General features: G+C 30.9%; 1 long non-coding RNA gene across 1 annotated transcript; it reads right to left on the bottom strand.

Annotated features, from left to right (window-relative positions):
• Positions 1-11,132: 11,132 nt before the first annotated feature.
• LOC143083362 (uncharacterized) lies at positions 11,133-13,882 on the bottom strand. Its single transcript, XR_012980664.1, has 3 exons — positions 13,344-13,882; positions 12,538-12,606; positions 11,133-11,776 (listed from the first exon to the last, which is right to left on the bottom strand). It is a non-coding gene; the product is annotated as an uncharacterized LOC143083362 (long non-coding RNA).
• Between the last annotated feature and the right edge of the window lie 3,327 nt (positions 13,883-17,209).

Here is a 17,209-nt window from a genome sequence, read left to right as displayed (position 1 = left end):
TAGGTTGAACTGACCAAATCAGTTCTAGATTAGAACTGTTCTAGTAGAACTGTCTAAATGGTGTCATTATTGCAGTTCTTCATACTGTTCTAGAATAGTTCTCCTTCAGGATAGATGCTGACAGATAAAGTGATTCTATTGTACATGCCTTGGTACTCGGTCAAGTAGGAGCAAACTTAAGAAGTAAAATCAAGCTTGTAATCGGTACAATTTAGGGGGAAAACTTACTAATTTTATGTGTTATCTTCACGACAAAATCATCGGAAAACAGTTAATCTCCACCCCCCCCCCCCCCAATAGGCTATTGGAGTCAAGTGGTATAGTATTACCATTTTCGAACGGAGCTTGTTTATAGTATTTCCGGCCACAATCATTTTACATAAAATTTAGAAGCCTTATCGAATAATTCTAAAGAAAATATGTTCATGTGTTTTCAAAATTTATATCTTGAATATATAAACTGCAGTTTTACATATACTGATAAAAACATAGTGTATACCCTTACATTCATTCTGATACTCCAGAGTTGACTTCCTTTACCTGGGGTTGATAAACAAAAAGCCAACCTAATGTAAGGAAATTGAAGTACTGTCTTTCTGCCTCGGCATGACCATTAGCCATTAGCGGGACAGTGACATGTATTGCAGATAAACTGTTAAAGATGTGCAGTTAACCATATATATATATATATATATATATATATATATATATATATATATATATATATATATATATATATATATATATATATATATATATATATATATATATATATATATATATATATATATATATAACAGTTAATAATTACAGCTTAAATTTAAAGCTTGAGTACAATTAGAAATATGAAAAATAGTTTAATTTATTACTATAATTGAAATATATTAATTGGATTGTAAAAGACATAAAAATAGAGTTCTTGACATTAGACAATATTTTTCTGTGCAAGGGGAGACAATAGGAATTCAACATGTTCAATTTTCATTACAATTTAACTTGGTTAATAGAGATGAATTCAATTAATGTTTATTTCACTACGGAAGCGTACAAGTATGGAAGCGTATTAGGGCCATCCTTTTTTTAATTGTCAACTTTGATCTTGGAATTATCAACTTTATTTTTGACAGCATTCTAAATATCTGAACAATATTCAAAACTTTTAATTATCAACAAAACCCAGGAGTAATTTCTTTTCTATGAGGAATGTGGCCGCCTCGTTGGTCTCGTGCTCGCGTGTTCGCCGTGAGTGTAGGAGGACGTGTTTTCAAGCCCCGGTCTAGTCAAACCAAAGATTTTTCAATGTGCTGCTTCTCCGATAAGCACGCATCATAAAGACAGGTCGGTCAGGATATTTGTTTATTTGTTAGGATGACATGTCTTCCTGAGGACTTACAGGGACCTGAAGACAAAAACACGTGCATAAGACAGGATTTAAATGAATAGTCTGCGACACAAAATACACATTTTCGTTTGTTGTAACATACGCTTATCTTCATTCCGCTAGAACATCATGTAACTATACAGTGTTGAGAAAGGAAATTATCAGTCAAACGAAAATATCTTAAAATAGCGAAAGTCTCATTTAGCAAAATATGAATGTAAACCTATTACTTCTACTATCATAATATTAAAAAGATATAAGTATTAATTTTCATTTTCATCTTTTTGCAGTTATTGCATAATCTTTCGTCTCTTGTTATTCTAAGATATCTTCCCTTTTCTATCAAATAAATTATGGTTACTTATTCTAAATTTGTTAATAGTTTTCTAAACTCAAATTTTAAGCAAGTTAAATCTCTTTGTTCGGGAGAGATCCGTTTGCGCCAAAAATGTGCCCTTTTGCGCCACCTGTTTTAAAATTACATGGTATCATTTGCGCCAAAAGTAAAACGTACGATTGCGCCAATTAGAAAAAAATTACTTCCCTCCTCCTTTATTGGGACTTGGAACAGGCAGTTAACACTGCAAATGTTTCTTTTTCTAAAACGTACTTTCTCTTACTTCTTGACTGCATAGGTACTTCCCAATTTCATGTATGTAGTAGCTTGTATCTTCACAAATATTGTCCATAAAGACAAAACACTGAAGGATGAAATGCATAAAACAGTTCACAATAATTCCTATGGAATGCTTCTGCTCCATGACTGGTACGTCTTGCGGTGGATAAAGTTTCATCCCATACGGAACAACGCACTGTGTCAAAAATATATGTGACTAAAACACAATCAGCAAAAGCTTCTATTTACTTCTCTTTTTGGCATAACTTGTATTAAATATTCAGCAAAGCAATAAGTTTTCTTCTCTCTCTGTATATTGACTGTCTGAATGCATTTCAAGTGATTTCTCTCCAGATGCTCATCTTCATGGTGAAATATTACCGAACATATGATACTTTTTAAGCCAAAAATAAGAATCAATATCAATCATTAATATTTATGATAGAAATGTGTACAGGTAAATTGACGCAAATGAGTTTCGAATATTGGCGCAATTGATACATTTGGAAAACAAAATTTGGCGCAAATGATACCCCTGAAAAACAGTAATTGGCGCAAAAGAACTGCTGCCCTTTCTTCTGTATTATTTAGTTTTACATGTTTATAAATAGTGAGTTTGCTGTTATCCTTTTAACAATCTAATTAAAATATAGATCTCTGATTTCGTTATACTATGTAGTACAACGAAATCAGAGATCTATTTCTATATTTTAATTCGATTGTCCTTTTTATATCTGATATTTTATTTTTACCAGCTTTTCATAAAAATTCTTTAGTTTAAAATTTTGTTTGTTCTCTTGTAGTTTTTTAGTTATCTTATATGAGGACTATTTTTCAAAGTGCGTAAATGGACACGCAGCCAGACTAATGGATATTTAGACAGACGAGTGGCCATGCAGAAATGTACTCCGATTTTTGGATATGTGATGAAATCACCATACTATTTGGCATCAGTCTGATTAAAATCAAACCTCTCAGCGCTCCCGTTTTCTGATTTCTGTTTTCAGAAAACGGGAGCGCTGTTAGGTTTGATTTTTATCGGACTGATCTGGCATGCACACGCTAGCAGACACATGTAGACGTCTGCAGAACCCTTAAGTTATTTAATGTCTCTACTATACAGGGTCACTCCTTTCAATGAGTTCTGTAGCAATTTCCGTTTTTCCGAATGTTAAATATATGAATGAATGGAACATCTCAGCCTATGAGATATCGATGGGTGGCAATTTTATTAAACGGCATATCAATGGAACATAATATCTTACAGCTAATTTCCTAATGGTTGATGAGTAAAACTTTGGTTGGCTTTCTTGCTTTATTTGTTTAAACGTTTACCCAAGTTTTGTTATTAAGATTTACATCTTCAAACAATATATGTAAGCATATGTTAAACTTGTATATATTATATCTAAATTTGAAGTTATTCCAATTACAATTGTACAATATACAAAGAAACAAGGCTAACCAAAGTATTGCTATACGTGCATTAGGAATTTAGCTGTAATGGATATTAGAGAAACTTCTTCCTGCGATGAAAGTGTGTATCTCTAATTTTTACAAAGGTATTTTATCATCCACAATAAATCTGAATAGGAACAATCTTTATGTCAGCTATACGAATAAATCTTTTTGAACAGAGTCAATATATCAATTGGAGTATTTTTCGAGTGCAAAGAACAATCCCAATCCCAAGACCTTTTCAATGTGACATGCATGTAAAAAAAAATACACAACTTTTACAAAATCCAACCTTTAATTTGCGCAACAAGGTTAAATATAATTTGCGTCAAAAAAATAAAAAACTGCATTTGCGCCATTTTACAGGTAACTTATAACGGAAAAGTTTTGAATATTAGAATAAGATTTCTTTAGATTACCACGCCGCCCCCCCCCCAAACCCACCCGGGTAACTAATTGAGTACATACTCATTTTCAAATATAAATCTAAGAGTCACTTAAGTTTGGAATTATATAATACTCACATGTTTGTGGTATCACTTCTGAGCCGCTACATTTCCCAAGTAATTGATTGTTTCATATTTTTCATGTCTGGCCGTAGATAGCCGACTATGCTTTTCGTTCATTGTTTTGTACATTAATTAGGTCGTTAGTTTTCTCTCAGACTGTTGAATTGTTTTACTTTGTCATTCCGGGGCCTTTTATAGCTGACTATGCGTTATGGACATTACTTATTGTTGAAGGCCGTACGGTGACCTATAGTTGTTAATTTCTGTGTCATTTGGTCTCTTGTAGAGAGTTGTCTCGTTGGCATTCATACCACATCTTTTTTTTTATATATATATAGGTACGGGTTTTCCTCATTTTTGAAGATCGTACGGTTACCTATAGTTGATTTCATAATCTTCATTTGAAATTTGGTAGATAATTGTCTCATTAGAAATAATACCCCAATCTTCTTTCCTTTTATAAAGACGAAATAAGTTTGTATTCTTTTATGACCACACATACATATACATTTTTGTACTTATATAGGTTATCAAATGAACACGAGAACACACGAACCGTTGCTTACAAGTCCTGTGTCAGAACATACTTTTGATTGTACTCCAGTGCATAGTGCTTTCTTTTAGGTTTCATGATCACTTTAATTTATAGCAGAATTTTGTTAACATTAATATTAAGAGTAGTCACTTTTTAAGAATATGTTTTATCATAATTTAGGAAAAGGAGATTTTTAATACTAATTCTAAAACACAATTTGGTGTGTTTTAAACTTATCATTTAAAGTATCTTTTGAATAAAACTATTTTGTTATACTATTTACCTGTATTCAACTATATTTTTGGCGCAATTGAAATGTTTTATTTTGGCGCCATGAAATATGGTTTTTGGCGCAAAATAAATGCCAATTGACACACAAGCAAAGCTTTTTAAGACTGGTGCATCGTGTAGGTCTAATACAAAACACAGTAAATATTCATGACCCTTTAACCCGAACTCCTACGTCGTTTGGGTTGATTAGGGTCACCAGAGCTGTGCAGATTAAATCGTATATACCGACTTGCTAGGTCAATAACTATAACTTAACATGTTCTCGTCTTGAATATTCACATAATTCGACACTGGACATTAAATATACATCCACTATCATTATCATCTTGTTTTAAGTATGCATATAAATTGTTAGGCTGTGAATATATGAAAACTTGATTAAAAATAGCCCTAGCCCTGTCGTGAAAAAAAATCATTAACCTTATATTGCAACCTGAGTGGTGAAAATAGGAGACCCAGTTTAAAAATCTCTAAATTAAAAAAAGAATTGGAAGAACAAAAGTATACTATACCATATATAGTTTTACTTAGAATCATCATTTTAAAGAAAAGGATTAAAATATCCTTATTCGTCAGTGGCGGATTCAGAAATTTTTGTTTTTCACTGACTGCCTACGAGAGGGCCCGCTTCAGTGATTCCCTATACATGTAGACAACTTAATTTTTCCTAAAAAACGGGGGACCGGGTACTCCCTCCCCCCCTAAATCCGTCTCTGTTCGTGTGAACACAACAGTTCCATAGAAAAAAGTTACGGAAGTTTCCTGTCGTGGTGATTGGGTGATGTATAAACAGGTATGTTAAATACGTAATTCACAATAACTTTTCATTGGACAATCCCATGTTTTGTTGCTAAAAATAAACCTGAAAATCCTAGTTTGTACGTCATCAGGGTTTACCTAGTAAATACACAAAGAAGACAGATTAATAGAATAGATATCGCGTGGAGATTTGATCACAAAGAAATTTAACAAGAACATGGATTTGTAAATGTGGAACAGCATTAAAACTAAAAACGAAAAGGTATTTATCTCCTTTTATAACATTTTTGTTTAAATAAAATGAAGTTAGTTACTGTTCTATAATTATGATCTATATAACCATATATTTATATATATATATATATATATATATATATATACTAAAAATAGTTTTTAAATGGAAATACCTTGAAAATTTGTCAAATATTCAAGACAAAGCGATACGACTTAAACATCAGAAAAATATTATTGAAAGTTCGAGTTACATGTACTACATTTAATTTTTTATCATAAAAGACAAGTTGTGATCTTGAAATGCGAAATTAACCTGAAAGTTTAAAAAAGATTTGTAAGTTAAATGTTTGTATGCTCGATAACAAAGACATTTCGGCAGGTGTGTATCTTGGTTTCTGAACAAATTTATTTGTCATTGTACTGTATAGGGTGTAAAATTTATATGAATACGAGTAAGATACGAGTATAATACAGAACTGTACATGTTTTTGTTTGTCATATTATTTGAGAGAGAGAGAGAGAGAGAGAGAGAGAGAGTATATATTTTTAATATTTTTTTTGTTATATTATTTGAGAAAGAGAGAGGGGGAGATAAAACTCGGTTATCCTGGAAGTCGGAGACTTAGACATACTACATTTTTATAAGAAATTTATATAATATGGGGAATATATATTTATTTCACTCGTACTAATATATTTATCATTAATTTTACAAAAATACATGAATGATAATCATCTGAAAATTCACAGATTTTTTAAATATTGTTAAGTATAGTAGTGTCACGCAATGCTGTCTATCAACTAACACGGAATAAAGAATGATAATTTATTAATTATGATTGATCTTTGCGATTTGTAGATAAGTTTGGCATTTTGTAACTAATATATAATTGTGTTATTACTAATTTTGGCATGTTTAGTACTTAGTAATTGTCCCCTAAAGGTTCTATAGCTATAAACGCCTCCATATTATTCGTGTTTCCACTCAAATACAATCATTGTACATTTTGATAGAATATTTACTTTATACATTTATAAACAAAAATTGGAGTTTCAAAACTGGTAATATATCAGACATTACAAGGTTAGATATATTTTGAAAACTTAGTCTGTGATTTCTCTTTTTTTTTTACTTGTTATTCCGTGACACAGGTTTTATTTGGAAAACAAAAAAAGTTTCGGTATATGTCTTTTTGTACTCGTTATTCTGATACAGGTTTTATTTGTAAACGAAAAAAAGTTTTGGTAGTTTATATATTAGATACATGTACATGTAGTTTCCTGTTTAATCATTCCGTCATTACGTCTAGACAGTAAAACATGTTGGTTTCTGTATAACGGTAATACTTTTCTGATATCTTTGCATACTTCTGTTTCGTAGTTATTATAATTTTCATGTTTTCGTAGTTATTATAATTTTCAAGTTTTCGTAGTTATTACAATTTTCATTTATTTGGAAGAATTCAAAATGATTAATATAGATAATTAATTGAAAAATGATAAGAGAACGACCATTTGACTTCAAGTTTGTGATGTTTTTTTTTACTAAAATATTATTCCGATCCCGAACTTGATGATAACAAATATTGTAGTCAACCAGATGACAAAAAAATCTGATTTGCCTCCATACCTCATAGTGTTGAATTTTGAGGAAGAAAAAATTTCTAAAAAAAATACCAGTACCCCCTCCCCCCCCTTTTAAGTTGATGGTTGGTATACAGTGGGATGGCCTACAGATTAACAGGCTAACAATACGATACAAATGGCTCGTATCGGAATCTAATTACATTCGCACCCACACGTTCGCCCCATAGGCCAGGAATCTGTCGATTTGATTTATTTAAAAAGAAAATAAACAGGAAGTGTTCATTACAAAATGAATTGACAAACTAAATCAATAAATCAAAATAATTGTAAAATTTTAGCGATTTCTGTAATTTAGTTCTCTTTTTATTTCGATATTACCGCTATTTCTCCTATTAGTTCTACAGAAATTAACAAAAATGTATGCTTCTTTTGAAGGCAGATTGTGAGCGTAAATGAACGGTGACCCCATTTTTTTATTTCATTTTTCTATTTAGTATAAGATAAAGTTCATTTATAGACAAATATAGAGAAATCCTATATTAAATAAAAAATTTCATTTAGAACCGCGAGCCCCCTTAAGTAGTTTTAAAAAGAACAGCAAACAGATGCATACATGTAATAATTTCAATTATCACATTAAGGTGTTCTAAAAATAACAAGATGTATTATAATTGCCAATGAAACAACTCTCTACCCATGCTACCAGTGACCAAATGTCATAGAATTTTGGAAAACAATGATTCAGAAAAAAAACATAGAAGTACTGAAAACAATTCAGTTTAAAAGAACAAAACAAGTAGCCAAAATTGAACTTCCTTTATGTTAAAAGATATATACATCTTATGAGTTTTGAGAACGTTTTTGTATATATAAACACGATGCATGATTTGAATATCATATAGTTATTTAAATACACAGCACATGAACATTGTACATTTTATTTGTATTACTGTTAATTCAGAAATTATTGCGATGTTTTTATCATTGCGAAAAATGCGACAGGGTTATAATCGCAAAAGTTTAAACTCGCATTTTAGTCTCAAATAACAAAATCGCAATAATAAATGTACGCAATAATTTCTTAATTTACAGTATATGAACAAAACTGGCATTCGTAAAAGTAAAGTAGCTTCAAAACTGTTCCCAGAATGCAGGTATCAAAATGATAAAAACATATCATTTGACGATATGTACAAATGTACTACTGTAAATATAGAAATTCTTGCGTGCATAATTTCTCCCTTTAGTAAGAAGATAAACTGCTTCGCTGAGCGCAGCTGGATACGCAAAAATGGACATAATATTCAAGCTTGATACAGGTCTGAATTAGGATTGTAAATAAATATTTGACATATTATAGCTTTCTGAACAAATGTAGTCAAAGAACTTGAAATTGGTTATATGAATTGAATTTATATTCAATTAAAGATTTTTTGCTTTGTGCAATGCACTGTGCTGTTGCGCAATACATAGTTAATCTGTTGTCAGATTATAAACAAATAAAGTTCAATTTCTTCTCAATGTCATATTTGAAATTTATGAAAATCAATAGCCTAAGAGAGATTACATCAATAGCTATTCATAATTCACCAAAGTTTCATGAGAACTGCTGAAAGCATTTTTGAGTTATTGTCTGAAAACTGGAAAATCTCCTTTTTTTATGAGTAAAACCCTGTAACTGGGAAAAGTAAAATCTAAAATTTATAAAAATCTAGAGGGAGCTCATGTCAAAAGATATAAACAATTCACCAAAATTCCTTGCAAGTTGGTGAAAGCATTCTTGAGTTATTGTCAGAAAACTGGAAAATCCTCCCTTATTAATGAATAAAACCCCAAAACTCGGAAACGGTAAATCGGAAATTTATAAAAAAAACAACACGAAAGGGAGCTCACGTCAAAAGATATAAACAATTCACCAAAGTTTCATGCATATTGGTTAAAGCATTTTTGAGTTAATGTCCGACATGTTGACGACGGACGGACAGACGGACGGACTGTCAACGGTATACCATAATACGTCCCTGAAACGGGCGTATAAAAAAACCTATTTGATGGAGATAGCAATGCTCAACAGTCTTGAAAGGTGTAAACGAATATGCAATACCATGCCCTTAACGAATTACAGGGCAGTTTTTTTTAATAAAAGGGGATGTAAGTGTAAATAAGTGTTTCTGACAACATAAACCTGTTAATGGCGCTATTGAAATTGTAACCCATAAAAGTCTTTGAAATTTCACATCTGCTGTCAAAATATCCAGCAAAGTCTGAAACTGTATCAAATTTGTTTTTTCTATTTATTCGAAAGCATTATTCAAAATCCTATAGCATATGAAGACGTTTTCTTCTCGAACATTACGAAGGTAACTGGTTTCGAATTCATTTAAATTAAACATAAATGCTGTGCACTACAAAGTCGTGTGCAGTTTCATATTTCTATAAAATAATGTTTAACTGCATATGTTATGGTCAAGTGATCAATCGATTTTGTCAAAAAATATAAGCTTATAATATTACTGTTATGTCATTCATAAGCTTTATTTTTTGCATCTATGAAAGACATGAGATACAGAAGAATACTTCTTTGAATTGTTATGCTTCATATCTGTTACGTTCTATCCACAAAATTGCACACAAACTAGTACGGTATGCTTATGTACATACTAAAATATGAATCATAAAATTTAATTCTATAGAAAAAAACAACCGTGAAAATGGTATATACTTAGCTATACATGCACTTATTACAAGACTGTTTCAAAAATTGACATTCATGTGGCTATAACAAATATAATAAAACTGAGCAAACAGCGCACGATACACCTTTATTGTGCATATTGAAATTGTAATTCCAAAGAATACATTGGTTATTTCGCAAGAATTGAATCGTATATACAAAATCCAAGAATTATGTAAAAAAGTATATTATCATGTGTGTGTATGACATTTATAATAGTCATTATTTAACGTGTTTTTAATTCTATATAAACATATAGTTATTTGAATATTGCCAGGTGGGTCGACTTCTCGGGTGTGCACAAAAACTGATAAATGCATTGACTTTCATACTCAGGATTTAAACCATTTATACTTTTCAAACGATATGGACCGGTTTATATGTATTTCTTGGCAATGGTCACCTATGAAATACTTTGAATATCCTGTTAAATAGTGATTCAACTTGTTTACATCCGCAGTACTAGTGACACCGTTCTGTACTTTCACTTTGCGATCTCAATATCATTGTTTGTTCAAGTTAATACCTTATCAATGCTGAAAAATTTAGTATTTATTATGAGTGTGCCTCCCTTTTCATTAACATTGTCTATATTTATGATAGAACATATTGAAATGTTCTCTTAGTTTTATTTGCTTTGAAATACAACTCGGACAAGAAGGGTAAAATAAGGACAACTTGATCAGTTTCTTTATTAAAGATTAACACAATCTGTATGTCTTTCTAAACGTTACTAACCAAAAGACGTAAGAAACGTTCCCTCTGATTGCATGATTTGACGTTTTCTTAACGTCATTGTCAGTGCAAAAATAGGCTAATAGGAGCCTGCAGAATAACATGGCAGTCTGAATCAGTACTTTGAACCGTCAACTACATTTTATATTGACCACCCGTTGCATTGTTTTATCTGTTGAAAGCTGGATGTGCATTTGTTGTTATTGAAATAACAAGTAAAAATAGTGGTGAAATATTTATCATTGTTACGTAACTCGTTTATTACAAATCTGTTTCTTCACAATGCCGTTGAGTTAAACGATTCTTCCCATCCTCCTGGTTGAGTTAAAAAGTGTAATATTAACCCTTCATTTGTTACAATATAGCAAGGATTTACAGGGTGTTGCATATGGCTCAATATCTTTAATTGTTTTTACATAGGCGGTAATGGTAACGTTTTTCCTGTAGCTCAGTCCATATCGTAAACTTGGATATGTATGATAGCTCGTTTCGAAGCTGTGACATTTTCATATATGTGGTTAAATTTTCGGGGTACGAAGTGAGATTACTTTTTCCGTAAATTAGCAAACCCCAAACATCCTTTTGTGATGCGGCTCCTTGTGGTAAAATATCCCCTTTTTAACACAATAAGTTCTTTGAAAATTTAATACTTTGAACACATTCAATAGCTCCATAGTTTTTACACATTTATTCTATGGTCCTCTACTTTCCTAATCACCACAAATAATTAAGTTCAGTCATTTGTTAAAAATAGAAACATGTCCAATATCACTACACAGAGATTTTTTCTTTACACGTGACTTTTGAGTTCCTCATTTCGAGGCGCATTATGGATGTTGTCCCATATTGCAATCCATAGTTCTGATTTTTCCAAATATTTTTATGTGATCTTCATCGGTATGACATTCTGAATAAATCTATGTATTTTTGTCCATTTCTGAAAAAAAAATAAAGTTGTTTCAGCACTATAAGGCAATGACACTTTTATCGCTATATTTATTTATTTTGAATACAAAGTGTATGCATAATTAATTTCTTCCAGTATACCTTCACTAGTCAAAAGAAGGACAAAACATCTGAATGTAACCTTAAATTACAACACACAGACCCTGTTAAAGCATTCAATAAAATTTTCTGGAGCCTAAAAGTACATTTTGACAGAGAAATTATGCAAAAATGAAGATTTCATAAAAAAACACCAAAATACTTAATTATTCTAGCCAGTGGAAACCTTGTATTTTATACGTTAGATACACTATAAACTACTGTAAAAGTCATTGGAATCATATAATTAGAGTGCAATGAAGTGCAAATTTTCAAAACTTGTTCTTTTACATAATTCTATTTGAGAAAAAATGTTTTTACATGTATTTCAGTGAAAATCTTTTATCAGTGAGATATCGGCATGATGTTTTAAAGGAAACATTGTGGCATCACACGTAATATGGCGTCATTAACTAACGACATATCAAAATTATGCTAATTATAGTTTGCAGTGTTACATGAAGAACAGTTGCCGCAAGGTTTAACTTGAAATATGGAGTCGAAAAGATCAGTAACCAAGCATTTTCATTTAATACCAAGACCATAGCAACAGTTTTCATATCAGTATATTTTTAACATACCGACTGTAATTTGAATTGCATAAATACCATAAATAAACAATTTAGAACTTGCCAAATAAAACAAAATGCTTACCAGTTATTCAGGACTTTTTAAAACCTGTAGTTTGCCATCTCAGGTTAAAAAGTAATGATATGTTTGGAACTGAAATAAGACAAAAAAATTACTGTGTTATTATTTGGTTTAGATACATAAGTATTATTGAGAGAGCAAAAATCAAATTCTTGAAAGTTTTATCGCAAAGAAAAAAAAATGCTTCTCCCTTGTGGCTTATCAACCTTCATTTAAATCTTTTATATTAGCAGCAACGAGTGCTAGCTAACTAGCTTAATAGTTGAAAAGGTGCAGCAATATTGTTTTCAAAAGTTTTGTTGATCCTCTCCCTTTTTCACTGAGAAAAGACAATATCTTGTGATTTGCTAGTGTGCATTACAAATAATAAGTCATGATTTCCTTAATACATGTACATGTTTGACTGTTTATTAACTGCATATGATATCTACTGACCATGGGTCAAATTATTGGATAAAAGCACATGTGATGATGTATTTCACTTTACTCGTATGAGTGTTATCTCCCTTGATTATCAGTTATTCCTGTAAACCGGAGTGATAATTACATAACAAAGACTGTATTGTGTCATGTTTACTTACAGCTAAAACTATTATGTTAGTTCATGCCTTTTTCAATTCATAAACAAATTCCTTTCGGATCTCTCGGGGGTGTAAACAAAGTTAGAATTGTGCCTAAAAAAGTGTTCAGCCCCGTGCCAGTAATGCATTTTAAAAGCGAAAATTTCATTGAGTATTTGCTGGTATTTATCTATAATGGTTATCTAAAATCATCTGGGATATCTAGGTATAAATTAAAAAAATACTAACCATCATTTTCACACTTTTTCCGGGTGTACAAGGTGAAATCATCCATAGATCACTCTAAAAACTTCTGATTAATCTTTTTGTAAATTGGCTCAATATCTTTAATTGTTTTTACATAGGCGGTAATGGTAACGTTTTTTCCTGTAGCTCAGTCCATATCGTAAACTTGGATATGTATGATAGCTCGTTTCGAAGCTGTGACATTTTCACATATGTGGTTAAATTTTCGGGGTACGAAGTGAGATTACTTTTTCCGTAAATTAGCAAACTCCGAACATCCTTTTGTGATGCGGCTCCTTGTGGTAAAATATCCCCTTTTTAACACAATAAGTTCTTTGAAAATTTAATACTTTGAACACATTCAATAGCTCCATAGTTTTTACACATTTTAGTTTATGTTCCTCTACTTTCCTAATCACCACAAATAATTAAGTTCAGTCATTTGTTAAAAATAGAAACATGTCCAATATCACTACACAGAGATTTTTTCTTTACACGTGACTTTTGAGTTCCTCATTTCGAGGCGCATTAGGGATGTTGTCCCATATGTATAACAATGTCCCCTACCAGAATTTAGCAACGTTTTGATGAGCTGTTACTGATAAGGGCTAATTTTAGTTGTTACTAGTGTAGCTAAATGACAAATCGACAAATAAATCAAAACAGTGCTTCATTTTTAATACCCAAAATGACATAAAGTTTGGATGAAATTAATTCACACATACTGGCGTCAGGTCGAGATTTGTGAAAGATTTCCTTAAAATGCCGTGAAAATCCGTATTTCTTAAACAACAAATCGGAAAGGAGAATCTTTTTTTTCAAATACCACAAAATGTAAAGATTGGAAATAATAGGAATACTGGATTTAGTGAACAGTTTGTGAACACTTAAATAATCTTATGTGTTAATGTTCGGAACGGCAAAATCAAAATAAAACAAATGAAAAGGCAGCTTTATTTGACAATTGCAAAGTTGTTTTAAAGTTTCTAAAAACGAACAAAAGTTATCATTCGATATATCGACGGATGAACGAATGGAGGAACGTACTAGTAACGGACGAACGGTCTGGCACTTGTTTATCATACTAATCAAGTGTGTGTATTACCTTTAAAATATAATATAACAAAGATTAACAGCGTGTTACAAATAAATTACAAAGTCCCTTACCAGAAGTATGCAACATTTTGATGAGCTTTAATGATATGGGCAAACATTTAGTTGTTACTAGTGTAGCTAAATGACAAACCGATAAGTAAATCAAAATGGTGCTTCATTTCTTAATTCCCACAATGAAATAAAGTTTGGAGGAAACGAATTCAGATATACTGGAAATCTGAATCAACTAATCTAAAAAAAAATTAATTAAAAATCAATCCCACGTTACCAAAATTTAGATTCATCTGCCAAAAAAAAAAATAGGTATAAACCCTCTATATATAAGTCCGTCTGATAGGACGCAACAGTTTTAAATATAATCAGTTTTATTTTACAGAATTACATATATAAATCATGAGACATTTTTAGAAGCAACTTTTATTTGAAAGAAACAATTTTGAAGATAGAAACAAATCACAATAGATTCTCAACTTTTTATTATACTACCAAATATCTTATGAAAAGATTCAAGCATTGTTATAAAATATCCCGATAAAAGCACAGACCTTCAATAAGTTTTCTTCATACATGGGCAACATTTTTTCACGGAAATCGCTCGAGCAGAACGTAATTTAACTGGATCACCTATTTACAATAACAGGTCACCATGATATATATCGAATATCTAATCAACTGAATAGGAAATATAGAATATATCAGTAATATATCGAAGAAAGCAAACGAGTATGAACGAAAAAGCAGATATGTCGCTGGTTAAAATCCTTTTTTTAAGGAAGTAAATATGTATAGACACATTTCGTTTTAAATACATTTATTACTTTTCCCTTGTTTTGCCCATGTAGATATTCATGATTGGATCTCGAATTATAATTAGTATCAAAAACAAAAAAGTATTTTGTACATATATTCAAGGTATTATCATTGCCATATTAGCTATAGAAATCTATAGTCAGAATATGGACTTGTCGTTTCATAGATTAATCTATCAGGAAAGTTATAGTATAAAAGTTTGAATAGTTCGAATTGTTATGACTATATTTAGGATTTCAACGAAAAATGTTCAATTATATTTTTGACATATCCAAGTTAGTACAAAATAAATGTACTGCAAATAAATCTCACTTATCCCGTCTATAAAAAAATCAATCCAATCAGACCTCACAAAACGAATTCCTGCCCCCCCCCCCTCCCCCCAAAAAAAATAAATTTGAAATTAAAACAAATAAGTTCTGACAATAAAACATGCTCCGAGCAAAACTTTACCTTTTCATTGTTTTTCGTCGCCTCGCGTAATCTATCGCAAATAAAAAGTGTACACTAAAGTTCAGCACTAGTTCTCCACGTCCAACTTGTCTATTATATATCAAATTTCAAACAATGCACAGAAATGCTGATTTGTTTTATATATTTTTGCTTGAATGTTTTGGTGAGCACATGCAAATTACCATTATTGAACATAATATGTTCATTTTACATTGTATTTGCATTTTTTTTTAACAAAAACATTTTTTTTTTGTATATTTTCATAATGACATATTGGCTGTCGTGAGAATATAGAAGCCCCTCAACTGAATTCAGAATGCGGGTATCAGAATTGTAAGAATGTATTTTTTTAATGTTATATGCAACTGTATTTAACCCGTTTTTCAATTTTTGATGAGAAAAAGAAATTAATCGAATGAGATATATTTGTATCAAAATTGATCAATCCACAAAGATGTAAATGAAAATGTAATGCATGCCGTTTTCACTTAACATTCAGATACAATGTAAGGATACGTAAAGTAAATGATTGTAGTTTTAAACGGACAAAAACAAAACATGAAAATCAAATTTGAACAGAACCTCTTTAAATCGAAAAGAAAAACAGATGCAAACGTTTTTTCTCATCAATGAAAAATATATATTATAACCCTCATATGCATTTTATGAATTGAGACAAAATAAAAACATAGCAAATGGAATACAAATTTTGAAATTACCTTCAAGTTGTATTGTCCAATTTCCTATTATGCCTCTGTCTGTAAATACTCCAATACTTCTCACTTCAAAATGATCTGTATTTGTCAAATTTCCCAAAACGTTTTCACCAACAACAACCCCAGTTCCTAGTTTAATTTCTCCATCCGCCCAACTAATCCAGACTGATATTTAAACAGTGCAGTTCAGTATATCCACGGTGTCAAAAACTACATATTTGAAACTTTCAGGATGGAGCGAATCGTTTGTGCGGTAGTCAATGTACGAATAGACATTATAATTACCAATGCTAATCTCATACAATGGTTTTGACGAGTTTCTGACATCATAACTTGACAGAAGGACATGTGCATTATAGCATGCCTTTATTTCAAACACTAAAGACTTTATTTCACTAAGGCCTAGGTTATATCTATTTACGTCAATAGTGTAGTTCATGATATCAGCTGTATTCCCTGCATAAACAGCACCATCAACCTTTGTTGATACATTGGTTGTTATCTGTACACCTTCAATATATAAACTAACATTATATCATTTTTATTGTAAATACATCGTTTATATATCATATAAATAGAAAGATATAAAAAGATGCATCAGGTGAATATTGAATCTGATATTGATTTACTATCTATCTATAACTCTGATGATACTTTGTATAATATCCACTAATTTTAGGTCAGATATAAACATGAATTCATTGAATTTCTGTTCAGATAGATATTAAAATTAATACCCCTTAAGTGAATGGTGATAAGATAGGCTGATCATTT

Source organism: Mytilus galloprovincialis, chromosome 7 (assembly GCF_965363235.1).
Source record: "Mytilus galloprovincialis chromosome 7, xbMytGall1.hap1.1, whole genome shotgun sequence".
Lineage (NCBI taxonomy): Eukaryota > Metazoa > Mollusca > Bivalvia > Mytilida > Mytilidae > Mytilus > Mytilus galloprovincialis.
Note: the sequence above shows the minus strand (reverse complement) of the source record. Positions and strands in the feature narration are given on the sequence as shown.